The 25808-nt window shown below is 38.9% G+C and overlaps 1 long non-coding RNA gene across 1 annotated transcript in view; it reads right to left on the bottom strand.

The window, feature by feature from the left end:
- Positions 1-14861: 14861 nt before the first annotated feature.
- LOC146318607 (uncharacterized) overlaps positions 14862-25808 on the bottom strand; it is a 55304-nt gene continuing 44357 nt past the window's right edge. The window contains exons 3-4 of the long non-coding RNA XR_014771560.1: positions 16105-16143; positions 14862-15559 (exon numbers count right to left, since the gene is read on the bottom strand). This is a non-coding gene — a long non-coding RNA (uncharacterized LOC146318607). The remainder of the gene's footprint in view (positions 15560-16104; positions 16144-25808) is intronic.

The raw sequence follows: 25808 nt of genomic DNA, 5'->3' as shown, positions 1-25808 counted from the left end.
AATGTAAGCTACGACCAGATCCAGCTTGGCAAACAAATGATGCTTATGATTTTTATAAATTCGTGCTTTCATTTGTCTCCACAAATGTTTTTGCTCTGTCAATGTACGATATTCTATTTATAATATATTCTGCCTATCAATGCAAACTGCAGCCAATGGCAATGCATGGATTTATTGACTGATTTTATACTGTGCTGAGAAATGATTATTTAGAGCATTATGTGTTGGGTTGGGTTGATAGAGTCATGCACTTTACTTTGACAACGTCTCTGAAAAAGTCAAACAGACAATAAGACAAGTAGAATTGTTAAGTGTTTCAGAATGAGCTCAGTTGTGTGTAGATGATTCAAACAGAACCACATCATATGAACCTTGTGTTTGCCACATGCTGACAAAATTCATTTTTTTTTACAAATTATTATACAGTTTTGAATGAAGTGTTTCATTTTGCAAAATATTCGAGGTGTTCTGCTACTGTGTGTGTGTGTGTGTGTGTGTGTGTGTGTGTGTGTGTGTGTGTGTGTGGCTGAGTGAACTGCGCGCAGCGTTTCGACAAAATGAGCCCCGTTTTCAAATTCGTGCTTTAAGCAAACTGTAATTTTTTTGCCTCATGTTTTTTGTGCAATTGTCACAACTGTTCCATGGGACATCACAACACTACTGCATGTGTGCAAAAGGTAGTAACTCACCCGAAACATTTCATTCAGGCTTAAAAAAAAAATAGAGAAAAAACAACAAGTTTTCGTGCCAGCATCACCAAAAGGAAAAGTTGTTTTGTCATCATGTGAGTCAAACTGGTCAGAAGCTTCGGCTGTTTTTTTCACCACGGTGGCACTCAACCCCAGAAATGTTTTTATCTCTGGATCTCGGTTTTGTTCTACTTTTTTGTTGACACTGACTGCTCATGCTCACGCTACAAAAATGCCATTTTTTTTGTCTCGCTAAATGCTGCTGTCTCTCACTGAGCTTTTGAGATTTAGATTTCAACAGCAGGTAAAAGTTCACTGGGAAAAGTTAATACTGAACACTACTGTAGCACACAGAAACACATCTGTATGTATACAGCACATTTGTTGATGTGTTACATGCAGGCGTGTAGTTTTCCCCTCATCGATTGATACAGCTGACCTGAAAATAGATGAATAAACTCTCATCCTCGTTTCATGGAGGTCTTCATCTTTCATAAGTCATATACAGAATATTTGCCACCAAATGATGCTCATGTGATTCTTACTTCATTACTGTAACCTGGCAGCTCATTTACCAACTTAGCAACATCACAAACATGACATGTCTTAGATATTCATGGAATAAACATGTCTTGTTTGGGGATATTTCAGATTTCAGATTTTATTTCAGATAAAATACCAATTTTGCCTGAATATGAAAGCGATTTTCAGAGAACAAATGCTGCAAACCTTCTGGCGCATTAATAAAACTAAGACTTGTCCCCAAAGTTATAATAATCATGTACGTTTCATTAAACATGATATGACTAACAGACTAAAATGAGCAAAATCTCACGCAACAAGATCTTGTGCTACAACAACTCGCTAGACCAGTCGTTCCCAATTGGGTCGGGACCCGCGGGTGGGTCACAGAAGATTTTATTTGGGTCCCAAAATAAATAAATAAAAACTATGGAGGAAATTCTGAAAATTTAAGAATTAAGAAAAAAGAAGAAGAGCCTGTTGATTTTGTCTAAATGTACTTACTTTGTCTCATTCAGGGTAAAACATCCTCATTTACTGATGAGAGAAAATCAGAACAATGACAGGGCCTAAATGAATGACTTTCTCAACTGTAAAGTTTAAAATGTGTGTAAATTTTCAATGAAGCATCAAGATAATATAAGATGATGCAGAAATAGAATTAAAAAATGGTTGGGAAAGTTCATTTAAGCACAAATGAACTCTTGCTAGAATTTATTGATAAGGCTTACTGTGACTTGGGTCACGGTGGTTTGTCATTTTAAAAAAGTGGGTCCCCTGAAAAAAAAAGTTTGGGAAACACTGCGTGAGACTAACAGGGTTAAAACTACAAGAGAAAAGACATATATCAAAAGATCAACTTTGGGATTTCATGAATCGATATTAGAACACGCAAGGGTCCAAACCACATCGAAGTGCTTATTGTTCAAACTGTACACAACTGCATTTACTGTTTTGCACACAGTTTTCAAAACTGTAACAAACACATTCAAAACAGAACAGTGTCAGTCATTGAATATATATAAATATATAGAAAACTCTGGCAGAATATTTACAATAAAATGAAATTGTGATTCCAAACTGATTCTAACCAGATTTCCTGTTTTCAGTCTCATTGCAAAACAGACAAAAGAGGATGATACAAAACAAGTGATTATAGTTTGTCTTATAGTTTCTGATAATTGCTTGCACACTTAAATTAAAAATAATACTCAGTTAGTGAAAAGTGTCAAGGAGCAAAACTCCAGTCCAGATCTGCACAACTACTGTATAAGCACATTCTCAGCCTCACACTTTTCTACATTACAGACACAGAAATCTTACATGACGTCGCTCGTTTGCCCTCTCAAAACCCTGCTGTTTAAAATACCACACATATAACCAGTTGGTCGAATGTGCCGATGTGCCAAAACGAGCACAGTTTGCTTGAATGAGTACAACGAACTAATTATTCAGAGATTTGAACTTAATGTTATGAAGAAAAAAAAAAATTTCCAGAATTGAGCCAAAGCACATGAGAAAAACTGCACACTGAACATGGCAATTATAATTTGATTTATTTTGAGCAATTTAAAAAGAAGTTTTAAAAAACTTTTTTTTCCTTTTTAATTATTATTGCTGCCTGGGAACTTCAGGAACTTGTTTCAGCTTTGTATTTTATTTTATATTATTTATTTATTTATTTCTTACAAGTAGATGACTATGCAAAGATAAAATAGGGGAAAAGAGGACACTGAAGAGAGCTGCAGTGTTCCAGATTCATTTTTGTTATTTTATACAGTCAATAATGTAAAAATGCATTATTCTGCCAGTGTTGTGGATGAACAAGTTTTATGTAGCGACACGTATGAAGTGTTTTGGTGGTCTGAATGATTTTCAGAGGTTACATTAGCTGTTTGGCCAAGATGCGTGTTAGTACTGACTTGATGTTTGTTAGCAGTTGAACAAAACTGTAAAAGGGCACAAAAAAGAGAATCAGAGATGGAAACGTCCTTCAGAGGACGACTTTTTACTTTTATACTTTATACACATTTCAGAGCCTGTAGTTTTTCACTTTTACTTTTTTTTTTTAAGACGTTGAATCAGTACTTCTACTTTTCCCAGACTCTTTTTTTAAACAAGTATCTGCACTTCTATTTGAGTAAAGAATGTGTTTATTTTTGACTTGTTATAATCTACAAGAATAGCCTGCCATCACTGAAGCCGAAAGCTGAATGGGACTCGTTCAAAACAACACCTCACTTCAGCTACTACTGAAATACACTATTTACAGTGAGAGGAACAAAAATGGTTTAGATTATTTGTTTACGTTACACGTTGATATGAAAACAGCACCTCTTGCACAATTATTCCTGAGTGGAATAACGTTCAGAAACAAAAGGCTCATGCTGAGTTCATTTGACGTGGGAATAACAGAGGAAATGACTCTGGGTAAAAAGATAATAAGTGTTCATATGTGAAGCACTTTGAAGGTTCGATGATTGCACACTTGTCTGTAGATTCTGCTCTCTCCTCTTTAAGCTCTTTCACATGTGCACTTGGTTATGGAGCTCATGTTTTACAGAGAGCCAAACATAGAGACGTAAACCACAAATGACAAATCCAGCATGTTGCATGCTCTTTTTTTTGTGCTATTTTCTCATGTCAGCAAAAAAAAAAAAACCTGACAGAGGTCACAGAGTTTGTTTGGTTTATGTAAAGCTGAATGTATCATTTAGTGCTTTCCTTGTTACTGACACCAAGAACTCAGGAGGATAAATCAAAGTCCACCCATGAGCCTCGTTTCTCATGACCCGGGTGGCTTTTTCAACCATTGTAGGAGGCTCACATGTACTCTCTAAGCCATTGGTTCCCAACCTGGGGGGCGCTAGAAATCACAGGGGGTCCTCGAGACTTTGCCTGTTCTGAGGTCCTCAAAATCAGATTTGCACATGTTGATTAAAATCACAATTTCAGGACTTATGCACCTTTTCTAGAATCAAATTCAAGCTCTTTTCAAGCATTTTCAATCTTTTCCAGCACCTTACAGCTGTGGTAAATTATATATTTATATACAAAATGATTATTTCACCTCTTTATCACATTAAATCACATGTTATTGTGCTATTATCACAGACAGAAGGCTTGGCTTCCTATGACAGTTATGCATTTTATGCATCTTCCTTTGCTGAAAAATGCTAACAATTGGTTAATTGATGAATCACTAAGAATTAATGACATATAAAAGATGTTTTTTTTTTCTCATTTCCTCTCTTTTTTTTTTCTTATTTCAAGTTTAAATTTAACTTTCCTTATCCAATGAATGGCTCCACCAGACAAAACAATGTCAAATGAGGTGCAATTAATGCTGTTTCTGAACTATTGATCATCAGTTAACACATGTTAAGCAGTTAAATTCTTTTTTTGGCAATTAATTGATTAATGATTAATCATTTCTTCCTTCCTATAGAATCTAGCTCTGCAAATATCTGATATCTTTATTTCTTTATCTAAGATTTAACCAACCAATTCAGTCAGGCAGCATTATATTATGAGAGTAATGTGATTAAATTCCAAGCAGTTCGTCCAAAATCAGCATCAGCATCACTGCTGAAGAGGATCTCGCATTAAAATACACTTAGCTGTATTATAATAACCCACAGCAAAGCCTGGGAGGGTTACTTTAAAATGTACTTACTACCTATTAAAAAATGTAGTCAGTAACCTCATCAAAGCAGTGACAGCTGATTTTTTCTCCAGATGGGGGCTATATTGAAAATGTTAACGTGTCACATCAGTGTATCTTAATATATGAAAAACACTTTATTTGTATTTGCTGAGGTGATTCATCTTTATAGGCTAATGGAACTTGCTTATTTAAGGCAAGTTCAGGTACTTCAATTAGTGCAGATCTGTTATAATTATCATCTTTTACGCTGCAAGCTGTTCTGCTGAAAGACTAAATGGAAGGAAATTATGAACACACTAAAACCTATTAGAAAATAATAACATTTAAGAATTAATAAGTTTGAAAATTGTCATCTTGTGGCTTAAAATGTACTTTTTATAAATAATTCTCCCTTAGAGATGTAAATGTCTCAGTGACTCTGTGGTTAAATGACAGGTTTATATAAAGTACCTACTTTAAAGTATAACTTTAGAGTAGGTAACTTTTTACTCCACTGCATTTACCTGACAGGTACAGTTACTAGTTACTGACATTTTACAGCACAGTGGTTACTTCATGGTTTCATTCTGACAATGGTTGATAATACTCAAATACTTTTAATCAAGTAAGGCTTTGAGTGGCGGACTTTTTCTTGTAGTGCAGTATTTTTACAGCGTGGTTTAGATGTTTTTACTGAAGTAAAGGATGTGAATAGTTCATCCAGCACAGCTCACCTGTCTGAAGATCAGCTGGTCTCAGTATGAGGCTGAGTTCCACTGTCTCATGTTCTCCACAGAGACTTTATCATCTTCCTCTGACTGTTGTAGTTTTATGATGTCGGACTGATCAGCTCCAGCCTCTTTAAGTCTCAGTTATTTACAGTGACTGCCTCCATTACAGCTGGCTGAAACACTGGACTCGTCCAACTGTCCACACATCTCACTCTGCTGTCTTCATTATCAGATGTAGGTGGAGCCGCTCGCACTCTGCTGCCACCCAGAGGTTGAACTCAGCAGCGTTCAGATGAACGATGAGGGCGCAGGTTGTGTTCTTGTTCTTGTATTATATTGGATTGTTCTTGTATTTTTGTTGTATAGTTCTCTTGTGTTAAGACAATTGAACTGCACATGTACAGCTTATAGCGAGAGTCGGTGGGCAAAAAAATTGCGCCTCGAACTGGAAAAATGTGACCTGTCATAACTTTAGACAATGCTGAACATTTTGACAACACATTGCAGATCAGCAGTCACTGACTTATGCGATTTATCACAACACTTTAGTAATGTAACTTTTGGATTACCTTACTGTTTCACTTATAGTGATTTAAGAGCTGTAACCAACCATCATTGATTAATCATTTTCTCAATTAAACAGTTAGTTGTTTGGTTCATGAAATGTAAGAAAGTTGTGAAAATTTTATTTTTCTGCTTATTCTCCAAGTGAAGGGCTCAATGCATGGATGAAACAGTAAAAAAAAAAAAAAAAATGCAATTCACCTTTAAAAACAATCCAAGGCACCTTGTAAGGTTTGTGCAAAATGAAAATGACATTATTTTACATGGAAAAGAAAAGTATTACAAATGACCAACGTGTTGCGACCAACACAGGTCTTCAGTCAGGAGTAATTTGCACACCTATGCCGTGTTACACTAATGAGTTAAGTGGGAGGAGAGTTCCCTGTCCAGATGCAAGCCTATTGGTCAAACAACAAGGAAGTGAAACACTGTTAAAATAATTTTGATCACAGTGTGACTTGGATTGTCGAAAGACACCTGCGTTTTTGATTTTTTACTGAGAAAGTTTCCCCCATGCAATGACCACAAACAGACTTTAATTCAACTACTCAACATTTATGACAATCAGTCTGGATCAATATATTGACTCGATGATCAGTGATCCAATATTATCGAGGTGAAAGTATCGATCTATGTCGTCATCTTTAAGATACGCTTTTATTTTGAAATTCCCAAGCTATGTCTGTCACAAATGTCTGGAAGAGTTCAGTAATAAAATTGTTGAATCATAATTAAACTGCTTTTTGTAAGTTGCCATAAAAGTAACTGATTGTATTAAAAGGACATATGATAAAGCCTGATATTGATCGCAGTGCCCTGAATTGAATCAATTCAAAACTATATCGTATTAGCAAATATCCTATCATCCAAAGAACTGATCAAATACTGTATTGTAATGAAACCTGTGATTTTCACCTTATTTACTCTGATTTTTTCATGTATTTGTAAGCAAATGTATGTTAATTTTTATTGTTGTGTATGCAGGGATAATGTACAGTCAGCAGGTCATTATGGCAAACCCAGGGGAGACTCGTGCAGGACGTCTTCAACCACACCATTTCTTTTTTTTCCCATAATGACCTGCTCACTGTACACGACCCCTTGTATTACACAGCCACTTAGAAAAAATCAATAACTTGACAGAAAATATTGATTTAAATATGATTTTATTCATTTATTCATTATTTTTATTGCTTTGAATAAGTCTTTTTAAATCTATGATAAAAAGTGCATTCATATCAGCAGTCTATTATTCAGTGATAACAGTAGAATGCCGTAATTGACCAATCAGAATTGAGTAATCGACAAAAGCGTGTAATAATGCAGTATAACATAATGGGATCCATATTCTGCAATATTCATGAAGACACATTGAACTGAGAGCTCAATCTTAAAATAAATAAATACTATGGAAACAGTAGTGTTACAAAAAAAAAAAAAAAAAAAAAGTACTCAAGGGCCACTTACCAAATTTCTCCTGTGGGTTTCAGCTGCATCTGAAGGCCTTCATCAGAAGACTGAGTTTGTTCAGTTGTCATCAGTCTGTCAGTATTCATCTATAAACAAGTATTTGATTCATTCATTTGAGTGCATACAGTAAGTGAACATAATAAATCAAAACTATATATTCCACATTTATATTAAATTAGAACACATATTTCATGTTATCCTACACTGTCAATGATTTATTGTTGTGATATAAACTAATTAAGAACTGCTTATAAATGCTAAATGTGGAAGTTAAATCATTCTGACAACAAAACGTGAATTCCTTACAGCTGCTTCTCCAGACAAATTCAAACCAGCGATTCAGTGAAGCAACAGATTTTCAACAGACTTTAAAATATTCCACATCTTTCATACATTATTGGTTTTATTCAGCTTTTAAAGCCAGCAGATCAGTCAGCTGTCAGTGTTTCCGCATCCAGCATTCACACTGCAGGTGCTGTACAAATCTCTCGTCCTCTCTGGTTCCTCACACCAAACATTCCCAAACTTAAAAAATGCTGCAGCCCAGTTTGAAATCTGAAAATCTTCTGCAGCCCACCCACATGTCTTTCAACACATGCATGCAGTTAATACAATCCATCACAGTTGGACTGGGTGTAATATTTGAGGTGTTTAGCAGCATAAAACAAAGCACTCACTCTCACAAGTCCATAATGGTCCATAATAATCCATCCACATAAATGTAACAGTTTGTAAAATAACAAATGTAAGACATTAAAGGCAAATAATGAATCATTAAGCCTGTATTTTGGCTGTCTGACACTGGATAATCAAGTGTTTACACACAAACTTTCTCAATATTCAACATAAAATATGGTTTTAACGGCTGTTAAACTGGGTCAGATAAAAGAAAATGACCCACAACTTAAATCCCATGGCTTTCATTTATTATTACTTCTGATTACTGTCTAAATGGATCAGAAATGTTTTACGGTAATTTCAAACTTAATTACAAAATTGAAACTCATAAACAACTTTTTTTTATTATTTTAATGACCTCTCACGGCCAGCCTGCAATACCTTCTCAGCCCACCAGGGGGCCGCGACCCATTCTTGAGGAAACACTGCCTCATCCGATTCTGTGATGACATACGTCAGGGGTGTCTGGGGCTGCAGACTGTTTTCTTTTGTTTTGATTGGATCCATAGTTAGCCTAGCGTGAGTTAAGATGAGCCACCGGTAACATTTAAAGGAAAATCTGACGAAGGCTGAGTGATGCACATTCTAGTTGACGAATGTATAGCTAGGCATTTTTTTTGGAGACTATAAGAATCACTTTAGACTTAGAACAATAAAACATGAAAATTAAAATATTAACAAGAAGAACTGTTATTAATTTCCCTTTAATTGTTTGTTAAAGCCACAGGGAGACACTGTGGGGCTAAAGAGCTTCACGTAGCTCCAGAGCTGCAGGTTGCAGACCCCTGACATAAGTGATGATATTATCGTCTTGTAGTACTGAGTTAAATCTTTGATGTGTTCAGTTTATGCATCTGAGAGATCATAATGTGCAGCGCAGTTGTGTTCTGCTTTACTCTTGACATAAATATGCAGAGCAGAGTATACAGTGATTCCCCTGTGGAAACTCCAGTGGCTGGCTAACAGACTTTGCCTCCTACCCAACATGTGGATGGTTTGTTCAATACTGAATTTGTTTGATCCCACCAGCGTGTTCTAGTGATTTGTGAACAATAATCAAAGATCTAAAGCAGGCCTCGTCCTCACAGCTTTGATCAGACAATCATGGCTTTTAAAGCCCTGACAGCAGTCAGTCCCATATCAGCTCTCATCTGGGACTAAATGAATCTCCCTGTCATGACAGCTTGAAGAAGTGCTGAACTGTCTTTAATCTTATATTGTTTATTATCATCCATCTGAGCCGCAGTCTTCTGTCATTATCTTATTATACAGTTATGGATCGCACCAATAAAAATGAATTAATCTATGATGAATCAGTTTAGAAAAAAAATAGAATTAAGCAAAGCTCTGCTGCACAATTACAAACTAATCTCAATTTACTTTATTTATTAGAAATTGAATAGAGTTTAATCAATATGGAGATGCTTACTTACCTAATTTAAAATAAATAAATATAAAAAAATGCTGCCACCATTAATGCTAGATATAGACTGATCCATCATAACTTTCTTCACCAACTCTAAATTGCATGAATAAAAAATAAATGTAAACCTGAGTTATCACACACAACTTTAGTGACATCACAACAAAACTTACAGGATCCAGAAATTTGATTATTGGGTAATTTTACAACCATTAGTGTGCGTTTAAAGAACTTCCAAAAGGGGATGAAATGCTGCATCCCACTTGAAAAGATCACAAATTTCTTATAAACGATTACAGCAGTTTTCTGACACTTTGACAACACCTTTATCAGATTCAACACATCATTAGTAAGACAGGATTATTTACATTGCCTATTACTTTATGTTGTAATTTATTATTAATGAATTAATTCATTTATTCATCTTTATTTTTTTAATTTATTTTGAGTAAGGTCATGTTTTAGTCTGTATGTGGGAGGGACAGAGAGCGGATCTGGAGCCATGTGTGTATGTGTTCTGTATATTTTGTTAAACTGGAAATTTGAACAAAAAATATTCAAAAAATAAATAAAGAATGAATTTGAGTGTTGTTGGAACCTGTTAAGTATGAAAGGGGCGAAATAAATTCTGTTTTTTTAGGAAAACATTACATTACATACAGTCTTAGTAGCTAAAAAGTTACATAAATTTACATGATTTGCTAGCTAGTTAAAACCTTAAAATGTTGTTTGCTAGCTTGCTAAAAAGTTAACAAAACGTTATTTTGCTAGCTATCTAAAAAACAGACAACAGTAAAGAAATAAGATACTACTGTCAGACTGTTTAACAGAGCGAGTGAAATTTGTTAGAGGATTTTGTGTTGTTTTTTTTTTTCAACCCAACTCAAAAAGTTTAAAGTTAATACTGGATCACATCTTAAACTGGAGTTTAAAGTTTTGGTGCAACAGAATCACATTCAATGTAAGTTCAGAGCAGAAAATCAATGTGATGTTTAAATAGAGATGTCAGTGTAATCTTTCTTAATTTTTAGCTGGTTTAAAAGTTTGGACCAACATCATTTAAAGTCAGTCCATGATTTAATTGGGGTTAAAAATGAGTTCTTGTTGGTGAAACCCAGCCAGCTGAAATATCTTGATATTTTGGCAGCATGAGAGGCTCAACATTATTCATGACAGAAAAGTCAATTCTTGCAGTCTAATCTGATTTATTCAAAAGACGGTACCTCTGAATGCTAAACGCTAGCAAGAGCTACTCAGCTTAATCACCTGAGGAAGAAAAATCAAATTCTGCATTTAATCAAAAGATAGAAAAACAAACACAACAGTTTCATTTCATACACATCTCTTGATTCATTCATATTTTTTAACAATTACAGTGTTTATAAGGAACAAATGTTTGTGTTTTGGGGATCAGGATTCAAATATGATTGTCTGACAGAAATGTCTTGATAATGAGACGATGTCACAGAAATATTCTGTCTATCTCAGCTTTTGACTTCATTCATCAGTGTGTTGAAAAAAAACCTCTTTTCATCATAATCATATTTATATCAATGAAACTTTTAAAGTGTGTTTATATGTATGTTAGTTGTTTCAGTATATATATTTTTAATTATGTGAAAAAAGGACATGAGCCTATTGTGTAATTTACATATAAGTGAACACCAAACACACTGTGTTACACAGACAATATCTCTATTATTCCCACTACTGGGAATATTCATCCATATTTATATATTTACACTGTTTCTCAACTATTGTATTGTACTGGACTGGTGCTGATGAAAACTGAGACAATTTATGACAAGAAATAAAAAAGCCTTCAGAAAACGTAAACTTCTCACATAAGTGAAACTTCAAATAACTTAAATAAAAATAAATGAAAGCAGGAACAAACATCTCCACACATACTGACACATTAATGAGCACTCATTACAAGCTCATAACAGTGTTTATCAGACGCCCATAGGACCAGAGACGGGAGGAATTGAAACACTTGGAAAGATGGGAAATCAAAAGTACTGGCACGTATAACAAAAGCTAGAGAATGTCTGACAGCAGCTTTATAATACAATTAGTCATGGCTAACCAGAATGCATGTAATCCAGTTAGAACAGCTACTGCTGGGAGGACTTTTATTTTGAAAATGCACTTTACAAATCAACTCACTGAAGTAGTATTATGACCTGCTAGTTAAGAAATGAACTGATTTCCTGGCGTGGCTCAGTATGTGGAGCTTTAACGCTGCGGTCTGCAGGTGTTATGAATGTTTTATAAAGTGGAGTCGATGCAAAGTGTTGCTGCTCACAGTCTGCCGGTGGATGATGGGAGCTGATATGACTCTCAGCCAGCGGTGGCCCAGGCTGAGCTCCGTGCTTTGTTCCCAGATCGCGGGGTTAATGGTTTTCCGTACTGGGTGGTTGAGGGAGGAGCAGCGCAGGTTTTTCAAGCATTCAGTGTCGGAAAAATTAGGATGCAGCCTCTGTTGTCAGAGCCGGGGAGCTGTCTGCCACTTTCCCAGCAGCCCTTGGGCCGGTGACAGGGAGATGGATGATATCTGCAGCCTGGCCGCACTGCTCCCCCAACGTGCGCACACACACAAATAGATGCACACACACACACACACAGTCTGTCTCTAGTTCTCACACACACAAATAGAGCAAACAAAAACACACCTACACACAGACTCGTTCTCCTTCCTTTCTTACCCTCATACTCTCTTTTCCTCTCTTTCTCCTCTCTCTCTCTCTCTCTCTCTCTCTCACACACACACATACAGAGACACACACACTCAGAGTGTATGAGTATTTGTCTAATACACCACTCTCTCTTTGTTGCCTTTGGCAACAAAACCAATATCCTACATATCAAGGGGAATGAAAACCTCACAAGTGAAAACAATGAAAATGTTTTGAGGGGAAACTGCAGGATTCCTTCATTGTTTGCTTACATGGAATAAAACATTACATTTCTAAATAACCAAACACAGAACATTTTCATTCTTATTTATTTACTTTTATTGAAGTCATGCTTTTTACAATATGAAAAGTAGATATTGTTACATGTACAATTATTACATTTTCTGACAAATAAAACAGGAGGAAATATTTGTAAATGAATGCATTTTAGAAACAGCATACCAGAGCCAGACAGCTATACTGATCAGCTGATATTATTGGCCAATATCAGCCTATCACAGCTATAATCATCTATACTGTATCGGCTGAGATGGGCAGTGTTTCAATTTAATGTACTTAAAATATGTATTTAATTAATTTTTGTTTAGTAATTTGTATTTTGCTGGGAAGAAAAAATAAGATGTAATTTGTAACAAAACACTTTAGGAGCTTGTATTTGTGTATCTGAAATACTCTGAAACACAAAACTGAATGTGTCATTTTATTCTCAAATGAGACGTTTTTGTCCCCATGTTTAAAATACAGAGAAACAAACTGTACAACAATTCATCTAAACACAGTCTTAAAGAAATGTTAATCATGTGACATGTCCTGTCAGGTCCAGCAATGCACTAATTTTGAATTACCAAATTTCATTTCTGTACATTAAAAAGAGAGTTCACCCCAAAATCAAAAATACATATTTTTCTTGTGGCCTCATGTGATATTTAATCCATCTACATGGTTTTGTTGTGAGTTGCAGAGTTTTGGAGACATCAGCTTGTGATGCTCACAGAACCAAAACAATACAAGCCGAGTACCATTTAGATTCATTATATTGGCGAGAAGGCAGACATCTTTATGGCCGATATCTTTAAAACTCTGCAGTTCACATTGAAACTATCTAGATGGATAAACAGCACTACAAGCCAGGGATAAAATATGCATATTTGATTCTGAGGTGAACTATCCCTTTTAAGTAATTGACATAAGTCATGTGACATAAGTTGGTCAAGTTAAACATGTGGTCAACAGTTAACAGTCACAGTTTGGTTTAAGCACCAAAACTACTTGCTTAGGTTTAGGAAAAGATCAGAAGTAAGTTAAAACTGTAACTTTTGGTTACACATGGGACAGGAACCCCAGGCTCCTGGGTATAAGAGGTCACTAATTAACAATAAACATAAATTAACTGCTCGCACAGACAACCTATACAGCTTTTTTTCTGGTGTGGAAGGGCTGAAAATGCCCAGCATGCACCTCTAAATTCACAGCCTCCAACCTCTGAGACATCCTGATCGGCAACTTTAAACCTGTGACGTGGGAAATTAGTAGAGTTCATCTCGGCTACCTAAAATGCCATCAGTCTGTATTTTCATATTTTCAAATTACTTGTATTTGAATGAAACACCTTTTCTGATACCAGTATTTTATATTTTATTTTAGATGCATTTGATGAGCAAGTATTTATAATTTATAACAAGATACTTTTTGTTGTGGTGTGCCGACCTCTGGTTATCAGTGCATATGCTGTCTGATATGTGCTGATGTGAAAAGTTTTATTTATTTACTTTTACAGAATGTATGTTTTTATTCTTCACCTTTGTAGGAATTATCTTATGTACATTTGATTATTTTTCTTAATTCAAGTTAATGTGTAGTAGTATAAGTAGAATAAGTATATAGTGTATATTTTTGTTCTATTTGTTTTTTTTAATTAAAAGTTATTTAATTTCTAAAGTTATTTATTAAAAACACTGTTTCAGTGCCATAATTTCATTTTGGATGATAAAATTCATTGTTTAACTGTTGAATATTCCACCTCTATTTACATATATCTGTTACAAGTTTCACATTTGAAGAATCATTGTAATTAGGGCTGCAACTAATGATTATTTTCATTGTCATTTAATCTGTCAATCATGCTCTTGATTCATTGATTAATTAATCCTGTCACAATCTTGTCACTTGAAAAACAGGTCCAAACATATTGACAGTTTGTCTGTGTGCCCCACGTTTGAACCTATCCTGTAACAGTTATTTTCACTATTGATTAATCTGGCGATCATTTTCTCCACTAATCAATTAGCTGTTTGGTTTGTAAAAGATGAAAAAAATCTGTGTATCCCAAAGATCACGTCCTCAGAAACCATTAAGAAATTGGAAAATATCCACATTTAAGAAGCCGGAATCAGAGAATTTTTACTTATTTTTCTTAAAAAATTATGTCAACAATCATTAATCATTGCAGCTTTAATTGCAGTATTGGCCAATATATCAACATCAGAATCTCACTCCCTAATATCGTTATCAGCACTGGCCCCAAAAATCCAGTATCAATCAGGCTTTACGGCATACAATAAGCAAAGTACAGAATATTTAGTACTAGCACAGACAAAATACTACAATAACCCAACTAGCATAACTCAGCAGATAGTGAGACTTATTTAAATTCAAGAAAACACACACTTGTACTGTCCTTCACTGTAGGAGGGAGGCTGGACTTGAAAATATGTGTGTGTGCATTACAGCAGTGTAAAGTGTGTGTGTGTGTGTGTGTGTGTGTGTGTGTGTGTGTGTGTGTGTGTGTGTGTGTATGTGTGGGGGTGTTTAAGTCCTTAAAAGAAGTCCATCCCTTGCCTTCCTTCCCTCTGTCATCCTCCCCCCTCTCCTCCTTCTCTCCCTCCTGTTCTCATTGTCCTTACCTGCTACCGCTCCTCGCCACGCTGCTGATGTTCCTGCAGTCGGGACCCAATCCAGCGGCCATGTCACCTGAGCAACAGCCGCTGCATACTAATGACGAGCAGAGGGGAGGAGGAGGGGTGGGGGGTGGCTTGACTCTGCTCTGCTCTGCGTTGGCAGGAAACGCCCCCTCCACTTCAGCCCCCCCTCCTCCTCCACCATCACCACCTTTCTTCTTCCTCTTCCTCCTCATCACTCTGGAAGAACAGAGAGAGAACGGGGTGGGGGGCTGTAAGAAAAGGCAAAGGATGGTAGAAAAACAAGAAGAGGAGACGAGAAGGGACAAATAAGGCAAGAGCGGTGTCTGAGCGGTGGAGTGGAGGAGGGAGGACGGTGAGATGAGAGAGAGGGAGGGTGGAGAGTAAAGCAGAATGGGGGCCTGGTAGGGAGTGGGGTGTTAAGGGAAACATCCATCACTGTTTTAAGTGACTGCAGTGGGACGGAGCTGAGTAAAAGGTCGTCTGGTCTCTTTCTGTGCACAGTGGGCACCTGGGCAGAGCTGAGCAGCTTCCAAATGACTCCAGGCTAATTATCTCGCGCGGGCCGTCTGTTACGCTGGTCTGACACTTTTACTGACTCACTACACTACTGCGAGTGCGCAAGCAAAACAAGGCAGTCATACACCCAAACACCATCCTCCACTCTCGTCTGCTAACAAAACGGATCACACAGAAACAGACTTTTTTTTTTTCTTTTGGATGCTGTTGTTGTGTTGCAAAATGCAAGTTGTGATTTGTCTTACCTGTGAGCAGTGGAGAAAGACAGACAATTGCCAGGGCTCCTAGACAAGAAGAGATAATGACAGCAATTTAGAACAAGTGTGGGAAAATAGAAAATGCAGGAGGGTTGACCACGTTCACTGCCTTTATAAGGATGGGAAACCCCTCAGCTGTGAGTAAAATACAGACAGAATTTATCTGTGAAACATCGGCTCTTTGTGGTGGAATATCAAAGACGATCAGAGCAAACACGCTGTGATTATCCAAGTGTCCACCGGCTCAGGAGCTGAACCGATGCACTTCAGGACACACTAGGAATTTGTAGCTATGACCCGTTTCAGGGACACAAAGCAAACCAGCAGAATGTTACTAGGCTAGCTGAACATGTGTGTATGTGTAAAAGCATGTGTGTGTGTGTGTGTACATGTGTGTGCGCATGTGTGTGTCTGCTAGAGTTACAGTAGCAAGTTTTATTTCTGACCACAAGACAACTCATTTGAATCTTTATAGGAATGTACAAATAATCAGTGATAGAAAGAACTGAAAATCTGTACAAGTACTATTACATTACTGAAATATTATTCAACTGCAAGTAAAACTACTGGTGTTACAAATACTTGAGTAAAGGTACAAAGTATTTCTTTCTACTCAGAGTATTAGTTGCTTACTGATGTTTCAAGGGACAGTTCACACCAGAATCAAGAATACATATTCTTCCCCTGGCTCGTGTTGCTGTTTATCCATCTAGATAGTTTTAGTGTGAGTTGCAGAGTTTTTGAGATATTGGCAGTAGAGATGTCTGCTTTCTCTCCAACATAATGGGACTAAATGACACTTGACTTGTGGTGCTCAAAGCACAGAAAAATATATTTGAAAAACTTGAAAAAACAGTGTTTCTTTCAAAAAAAAATCATGACCCAGTTTTTCAAGATAATGTGATCACTTCCATGTAGGAACTACTTTCTTTTTAGTAGATAATGAAGTGGTTCCTGTAGATTCTACAGCAGAAAGAAAATAGTTCCTACATGAAACTGGGCTGCAACTAATGATTATTTTCATTATCGATCTGTGCATTATTTTCTCAAATAACTGATTATTTGTTTTGTCTACAACATGTCCAAAAAGGTTGAAAAATGTTAATCAGTGTTTTCCAAAGCCCAAGATGACATCTTGTTTTGTCCAAAAGCTATTCAGGTTACTGCCACAAAGGAGGAAAGAAAACAGAAAATATTCACAATTTAGAAGCTGGAATTGGAAGCTGGAAAAAACAGATGGCAATTAATTCAGTAGTTGACAACTAATAGATTAGTTGATTAATTGGTGCAGCTCTAATTGGAAAAAATACTCCTTAAAGTACGAGTGCCCCCAAAAATGACTTAATTACAGTAACTTGAGTAGTTGTAATTCGCTACTTCCACCTCCGTAATTAATCAAAAAATAATCAAAATCACAATACAATGAAGGAAAAATGTGTAGCAAAACAGCATTATAATGAAGTACTGTAGTCCTGCAGAGATGCTCTCGCCTACAAATCTTGTTCTCCAGATGTGAGAAACATCAGGTACAGGTGTCAGGTACACACCCCAACAAATGTCACATCATCATGATTTCAGCTTTTTTAGTGAAAATGAAAATTGTGATGCGATAATGATCATTCTCACTAAATGTGAGTCATATTGCAATTGCACTGCCAACATAATGCCAATTAATGATTGGAAGGTTGTTGTTGGTTTTTTACCTGATCTACTGTAAAAAACCATTCCATGTTTTTTCAGCCAAAATATCAATATTGAAATTGTTTACTCCATAATATTGTTACTAGTATCACAATATGATTTTCTTCACCATATTGTGCAGCCCTAAGTTAACAAAATATCTGACTGCAGCACCAATGCACAGTCAGCCTGCAAAATGAAGAGGCACAGAGAGGCTCAAAGTGTAAACTCTGACTGGGCATCTCTGCCAAAGTTACAGCAGTTCAACAGTCTGGTGGCCAAGGGGTTAAAAGCTTTTGCCTGTGGTGACAATGCTACGCCGGCTATAGGTCACATTCAAGTCCCAGCCACTGGATAGCCAACCTGCAAGACAGAGCATAATTATCCCAGCCAGTTACAGTTCAATAACTCCATCAAGCTGCTAGCCAGATACCAGGTTTCCCTGGCAACGCCTCCGAAGTGAATCACAGATCAGAGAGAGAAGGGGAGATAAGACCGGACCCGAGGAGGGAGCTGGGCAAGAGGGACCGAGGGGGGGATACACCCTCAAATACTGTGGACCTTGTGGACAATGCAAACACACATGTGCGACGCCGACACGCGCGCACTCAGACACACACAACGAAGCAGGTCTGAGAGCATTCCAGTTGGCCGTGCTGAGACCTCTGGCCTGCCAGGCCGTCGGTCTGCTCCCTCTGAGCTTTGTTGTTTGGTTTTCAATCATCAGCCCACTTTCCAGACTCCTGCTCTGTGCCCACAGGCCCACGGTGAAAATCCTCGAGTCTCAGCGCAGCTCCACTGTCCTTTCAACAGACAGCCCCACCTCCCACAGCACTTACTGTAATCTGAAAAAGTTAATGGAGTTTATCTCTCATCCCTGTCGCCCAGAGAATAATAGAGAAACTTTTGTGCTTTCGATGCACAGGGATAATTACATTACGAGTGGCACTACGATTTATACCCTTGATTGAATTAAAAACAAAATTGAATTGGCTTTAGTGCAGACTTTAGGAGGGGGCATTTTCTGTATAAAATGCGCGTCTGCATGTTTTTGCATGGGTGCATGTGTGTGGCGTCCTCGGCGCACGACTGTGTGTGTGTGTGTGTGTGTGTGTGTGTGTGTGTTCAGGTGACTGTCTGGCCTCCTGCCGCAGTGTCTGGAAACTCAGACGTCCCCCACCCCTGCCCCCCCCCCATTCCACGCTGCTCCGCTATCAGGCATACCTGACGCCCCCCCACCACCACCTGCACCTCCTTCCCCACCCCCGCTGCGATAAGAGATCCACTGAACACTAAGCTGCTTCACTAGACAACACAACCTGACAATCAATGCAACAAAACAAAAAAAAAAAAAAAGCCCCCTAATTCACTAAATCCATCTGATTTCCCTGTCAGCTCGAGCCCAAATCCAAATGTGGGGGATAAATGTTAATCTATCCTTATTACTTTTATCGGGGAGCGATGTGGCGGCGCGGTGTGTTACATGACCACCTCTGAACAATGGAGTGTAATCTCTCGCACACACTCGGGTCCATCAGCTGGAGCCTTTGGTTTATCTACACCTATTCAAGGTCTGAATCAATCTTTGCTGCAGGAACTTGAAGACTAGCTGAGTAGAGAAACCACACAACGGATGCTGTTTATTTAGGGCAAGACGATAAAAGAATTTTACACCATATCCACTATTATATGATTTGTATTTTGCTGAGGCACTGCTTTAGTTAGTTGTGCACAACATGAAGTAAAAGCTGAATTTCTGCTTTCATTCTGCTCTCATTTGCTCATTTTTTTTAGCCATTTTGTCAGTCTTAATTTTCACTGATTTATAATTTTTGTTTGAGTAAAACAGTTTGATTAATTCTGTGTAAACACAGTGTATAAAAGCTTTTCTTGCAGTACAATACAGCTAATATTTCACCCTGCTGCTAAGTAATTTGACCTTGATAAACACTTCCAGATTTACTATGACTCCATCTTATTTCAAAAAGATTTCATAAAATGAACATTTCTAGAATTAAAATTACAAACACTGCTGTCTACATTAAACAAACACATTCTTATGTCAAATATGTTCACATTTCAATCCTTTCACTAATTCATAGCTGACTGGCCTAAATAAATGATGCAGGTTTGTCATTTGTCTGCATTTTCATCCGAAAATACTAATAGATCAAGTTAGTAAGAAAGCATAAAAGTTAAACTTAACGTCTTTCATAGACTTTATGCTCAAAAAGTCAAACATGCAAAAGAGAATTAATTAGCCTTTTTTCTCAAGTCAATAAAACAACAGCTTTCATAGAAAAGGCTTTTGCAGAATGTCCCTGAAGGAGATTTCCCGTTTTCCCCTGTCTTTTCAGATGCAGTGTAATGTTTAGACGGCATAAAAAAAAAAAAAAAATCTTCTGAGCAGTGGCTCTCTGAGAACTAGTTTGACTTTGAACAAAGTTTGTATTCCCCATTCAGTGGAGTTACAAACTAGCCGGGAGCTGATTTTTACGGGGTGATATTTATTGGATCCTTGGCGGATTGCTCTGAGCATGCTGCTTTGTTACTGTTGGGGGAGCGGTGAGGATTTCATCAGTGGGCTCGGGTGCTGCCAGACTTTGCTGCGTGTCAGACAGACCCTAATAAAACTGTCTGGCTGTTTTGTGGGCACCAGCTCCGCTCTGGCTGTGCTGCGTCTGACTGCTCAGCACTTGTCGCACTGTGCCTGGCTGTTTGGTATTCATGGGGCATGGCACTCCTTCAGCTGTTGCTGGGGGCTCTGTGGCATAGGCACAGACTGATTAGTTGGCATCGGCATTGTTCACTATGAAACCAAATGGGGAGACGGGAGGAAAAAAAAACATAATTAGGGAGAGAGGGAGACTGGAGACTAGGAGAGAGATGGAGAGGAGGGTATTAGAGAGAAAATCAATTGTTTTGAACTGCATTCCTAATATGGGTAATTTAGCAGAAATTAGGTTTTCAGAAAAGCATGTTGCCTTGGGAAAAATTGAAAGTTTAAAAACCAGGTCAAGCTGTAATTGTGAATGAAGTCGCACCTTTGAATAGCATAAAGGAAAGAACTATTTTTTTTTAAGCAGGCCTAATTTATTGTAATTGCGCTTCTATAGTCGTGTTCATAAGAGACTGGTCCAATATTTTCATTTTCTATTCAGCGTTCAATCTTGTCTTTTTGCCAGCCTGTCTCGCTGAATTACAATGTCTGTGTGAGTCGTCCCACGCCTGCCGTTTAAATATCGATTTAGACCATTAACCAATTTGGTTGTGAGATCTCATGACAATGGCAAATTCTGACAGAAATTATCAAATTAAGAGAGCAACAAAAAATCCTGTGGAACGTATTAAACATTTGAAAAGTGCTCATTGGTTTTTATTGAACATATTGTAAGATGTGTCTGACTTAACCACAGTCAGCAAATTAATGCACAGAAGCACCTTCTGTCTACTGACAACTGAAATACTAATCATAAACATGATGCATGTGACAATTTTTTTTTACCATTCCAGTTAATATTAAATATGAATTTGTTTAGAAGACAAATAATTCTATTAAATTACTCAGTAATTGTGATAATACATTAAAAAACCCCAACATATTTAGCTTTTGTGCCTGGGGATTTCATATATGTGTAAATTAAAGTAAAACTTTTGAACTTGCTTTTTTAAATGACTCTATTTCTAAGGGAATTCCTATATCAATTGAGGGTTTTTTGGAATTGCCAAATGTTTTAAACCTTTCTGATATTTGGCTGAGCAATGCTGAAAATCATTAAACAGTATAACTCAAATTACAGAACATGTATATGTGTAGAAAGATAAATGAGGAAGCTGCTGGCAAATGAAGTTAGCGGACTACAAAAAACCAAACTATAAAAGGTGTGTATGAGAATCTTTAGTTTTACAGGGTGAGAAACAGCAGCGGCGGCAGATGTGGCATTAGTCTCAGTCTGCTCCTGAAGCTGGAGTGATCAAATTCAGAGCGACTGCCTGGTAATGGAGGATCACATATATTGGCTGGGTCTCTGCGATGCTGTGCTGTGGTGCTGACAGGGGTTAATCAACACAAGTCTGGGGTGTGGTGGTTCGGAGCGGTCCGTGTCCCGCAATTTCTAATCAGATCATGTGTTTGTCGGATGATATTCAAACAAAGATGTTGACACAAAGAGAGATTACAACGTTGCCCGTCGACGCGGCGCGGCATAAACGTGTTTCGGTTTTATGGCGATGACATCGCTACGATTGTGAAAGCTGTTTTTTTGGAAAAACAAAAAATTTCGGCTATAACAAACATGCACATTCCTACATAAACAGTTCCATCCATATTAACATTTTATAAATGATGTGACGTTAGAGCTGATCGAACAGAAATCCGACAAACATCTGCTCTTTATTGTGCTTCCTCTCCATGTTTCGACTTCTTTCTTTTTCTCTCTGTCGTCCCGATCATATATATATTTTTAACAGTAATTCAGTTGGTGCTTCATTCCAACTCCACCCTTGGAACATTCGGTAGAAAGTCGATTGTGCCCTCCGCCCGCGTCCCAAGAGCCTAACCCGTGATTTTTTATCAAGAGAGCTCACAAGTTAGGGTCTCAGGGAGCAGGTGAAGTACGACAGAGTCTACTGAGGAGCCGCAGTCAGCTGCAGGGCACTGAGTGGCACTGACACCTTTCCCCCTCTCTCTCTGCCTCACACACACACACACACACACACACACACAGACACACACACACACACACACACACACACACACACACACACACACACACACACACACACACACACACAGTCTCTTCCTCAACCGCTGCCACTTAAAAGTACCCAATTTCTGCCCAAAGGCACCCGTCTTTTATGAGGCACGGGCTGAAATCAAAAAACAAAACGGCTCTATGTCCCAGACAGAGAAAAAGGTTCTCATGTTCCTCCTTTCCTCCACTGCAGATAACTTATTTTGTGCAGAAGGCTCAGCTTGATTCCTGTGCACACAAAGACATGCAAAGGTAGAAACATTTTCAGCTTAAATACCACAAGACATCAGACAACAACAGCGGCAGCAAAAAGAGAACAGAGATGACAAAAGGAAGACAAAGTGGTGAAATTTGTTGGATAAATTATCTTCATCGCAGCACCCAGACAGAAGCAGCAGCAGAGGCTCAGACAAACAGACGAGCCTGCACTGCCTGCTCTGTGCTAACTAGCCTTTGTGCTGCAAAAGGAAAAGCCCCCCAGCCAAGCAGCCAGACTCGCCTCTTTGTCCTAAAGAGCGTCGACTGATCATCAGTCTACATTTCTCTCTTCCAGGATGGCTGGACCCGGACCCGTCTGTTGGACCGAGTGTCCGTCCGTCCGTTTGCACTGACTGATGGACGCAGCGAGCCACCTAGCAGCATCAGCCCCTGGCTTTCCACCGCAGGGGCGAGCACGAGAGTGTTCGCTCAGATATCGAGTAAAAAAACACAGAGCTTGGAGGCTCTGCTCTGTGGCTGCTCAGCATTGACGAGAACACAGGTATAAACTCCACACTGACTGCAACACCCTCGACACCAGACCCTACCACCTACCCGCCGAACTCTGCCGCCATGGCGGCAAGCTTGGCACGCAATAAGTTGTCAGTGTCAAGAGCAACAAGCTTCAGTCAGACATAAAACAGCAAGAAAAAGCTTCAGGCACAGTTGGAAGCAAAGAATCCAGACATTAAAGTGAATATTAACAAAGTAATATTGAAAACATTCCCATGTCATTTTTGCCTGTCATGTACCCAAACACACCACCGACTGCCCCCACCCCCTCCACCCCGTCCCCCCATCCTGCCACCCACCTCACAACTCCTCCCCCTCAGACTAAAAAAAAAAAAAAAAAAAAAAAAAAAAAAAGAATCGGATAGATGTCTCTGACTGTCTCCTTCTCTCTGGGGAACGCCAGGCAAAGTGGAGGCTTCCGGAAATGAATGCTCCGCGCCACCCGACGCGATGCCTCGCACGCTCACTCTTCTGTCTGCCACCAACTACGCCTTTTGTTATCCGCCTCTGAGCTGAAGATGAGGAAGAACAGAGGGGGGAAAAAGGGCAGCGGTGGAAGAAGAAGAAGAAGGGGAAAAAAGGGGGCGAAAGAAAGAAAGAGATGGAGGGTGGGTGAGGAGGAGGGGGGGGGATGCAGCCGAGGTGTCCACGGGAAGCTTCAGCCAGACGCAGGTCAGTGAGGTGGGACGCCTCACCCCCACCTCCCCTCACATCTCCCCCTCCACCCCCACCCCCCCCCAGCACAGAGCATCCCAGCGCTTGCATTGTCAGCTCCATCTCAGCATCTTAACCCCCCCACTTCCACTCCTCCTCCTCCTACTCTTTCTCCTCCCTGATCCAGACACTGGGACATCAGCCATGTCGTGACACTGTCATCTACACCCTCTACTTTTATTTCTCCACCTCTCCCTCCTTCCTCTATCGTCACAGGTCCGACACGATGGTGTCTGCCATCGCCTAAAAAAAAAAAAAAAAGCCAAAAACATTTGCTTCCTCCAGCTGCTGCCACTGCCGCATCCCGCTACCTTTCACTCTAACACCCCCCCACCCCCTCCCCCATTTGACCCTTCCAACACCAAGCCCTGCCTCTCCAGCATCTACTGCCCTCTACCACTATCTCCACACCCCCACCCATCCCCTCCCATCACACCAGGTCTGTACCTGTCTGCTTGTCTCGCTTGTCTGTTACTCCCTGTCTGCAGCTGCTTGCCCAAAGTGAGATACTGCAGCAGGAGTCTGCAGCGACAGCCCTCGCTCTGTCTCTCCCCCTCTCCCTCTCTCTCTCTCACACCCTCCATCCAGCCTTTGCTGGTGAACACGTTCCTCCCTGTGCTGATCAATTTCTTCTCTTTTCCAGCGGCGCACAGACCCACACACACACACACATACACACACACACACACTGCAGAGAACTGGTTGGCCGTGGAGGAGGATGCACTGTAGCGATCCAACTGTCTTGTAGCGTGGACTGAAACATAAATGCACTCAAACACACACACAAACACTAATCAACAGATAGAGCCTGGGATACAAAATTGAGCGCAAACAGTCATTTGAGACAGATGACACACTCGCGCAGACAGAACTGGCAGCACATGCACGGGCGACAGCAAACAAACTAACACGTCCGCTCAAAAAAAAAAACAGAGATACCCAACATGGCAAGACACAGGACACAGAGTGACACTGCAGCGGCTACGCTCAGCTAACACACACACAAACTGTCAGACAGAGACGGCGATGTGGTCAGCGCGAGCATGAACACAAACAGTCAGTGTCACAATATTGTGACCGAGGCTTGAAAGCGGCAAGCAGCAGCGTAAGGCACACTGTCCGAGTCAGCGGGGAAAGCAACGGCTAATATTGTGTCAGAAAACTCCTCCATCATTGGAAACTAATCTAGTATTTTATGTTTGTCAAATATTACATTTTTTATTATGATTTGATGGCACCAAATTCACAGACATACATATGTGTGAAGTGTAAACACATGCATCTCTCTGCCAGCTCAGCATAGAAACACACTGAGGGCCTGCACATATAGAAACCATGCCACCATACTGTGGACTGCTGGCTCAATGTTTCATATACACTCATACAGCTATTAAATATAATATGCTTTTGAGCTCTGCAAGCACAATTAAAAGTCAGACTGTTTAAAGTTCAGACCAGTATCTTGATCACAAATAACAAAGGGTGAGTGAAATATGTTCATTTTAAACTAAAGTTACTTTTCTTTTCTTATCAACTGAACATTCTTCGGATGGGCAACCCCAGCAGGAATATCATTTGGAGGATGGATACAGCAAAAAAAGATCAATTTTCCCCCAAGACATGACTCTAAATGTGATAAATATTTTTTTTATGTAGAATGGGATATTTTGTAGAAAAAAAATCCTATGGAAAAAAGGAGGCATTTTTCTCCTCCTTCTGTCTGAATGCGATCTGTCCTTGACAGCTTGTTCTAATCTCAGGGCTTAATCACCT

Source organism: Lutjanus erythropterus, chromosome 11 (genome assembly GCF_056507025.1).
Source record: "Lutjanus erythropterus isolate fLutEry1 chromosome 11, fLutEry1.hap2, whole genome shotgun sequence".
NCBI classification, from domain to species: Eukaryota; Metazoa; Chordata; class Actinopteri; order Lutjaniformes; family Lutjanidae; genus Lutjanus; species Lutjanus erythropterus.
Note: the sequence above shows the minus strand (reverse complement) of the source record. Positions and strands in the feature narration are given on the sequence as shown.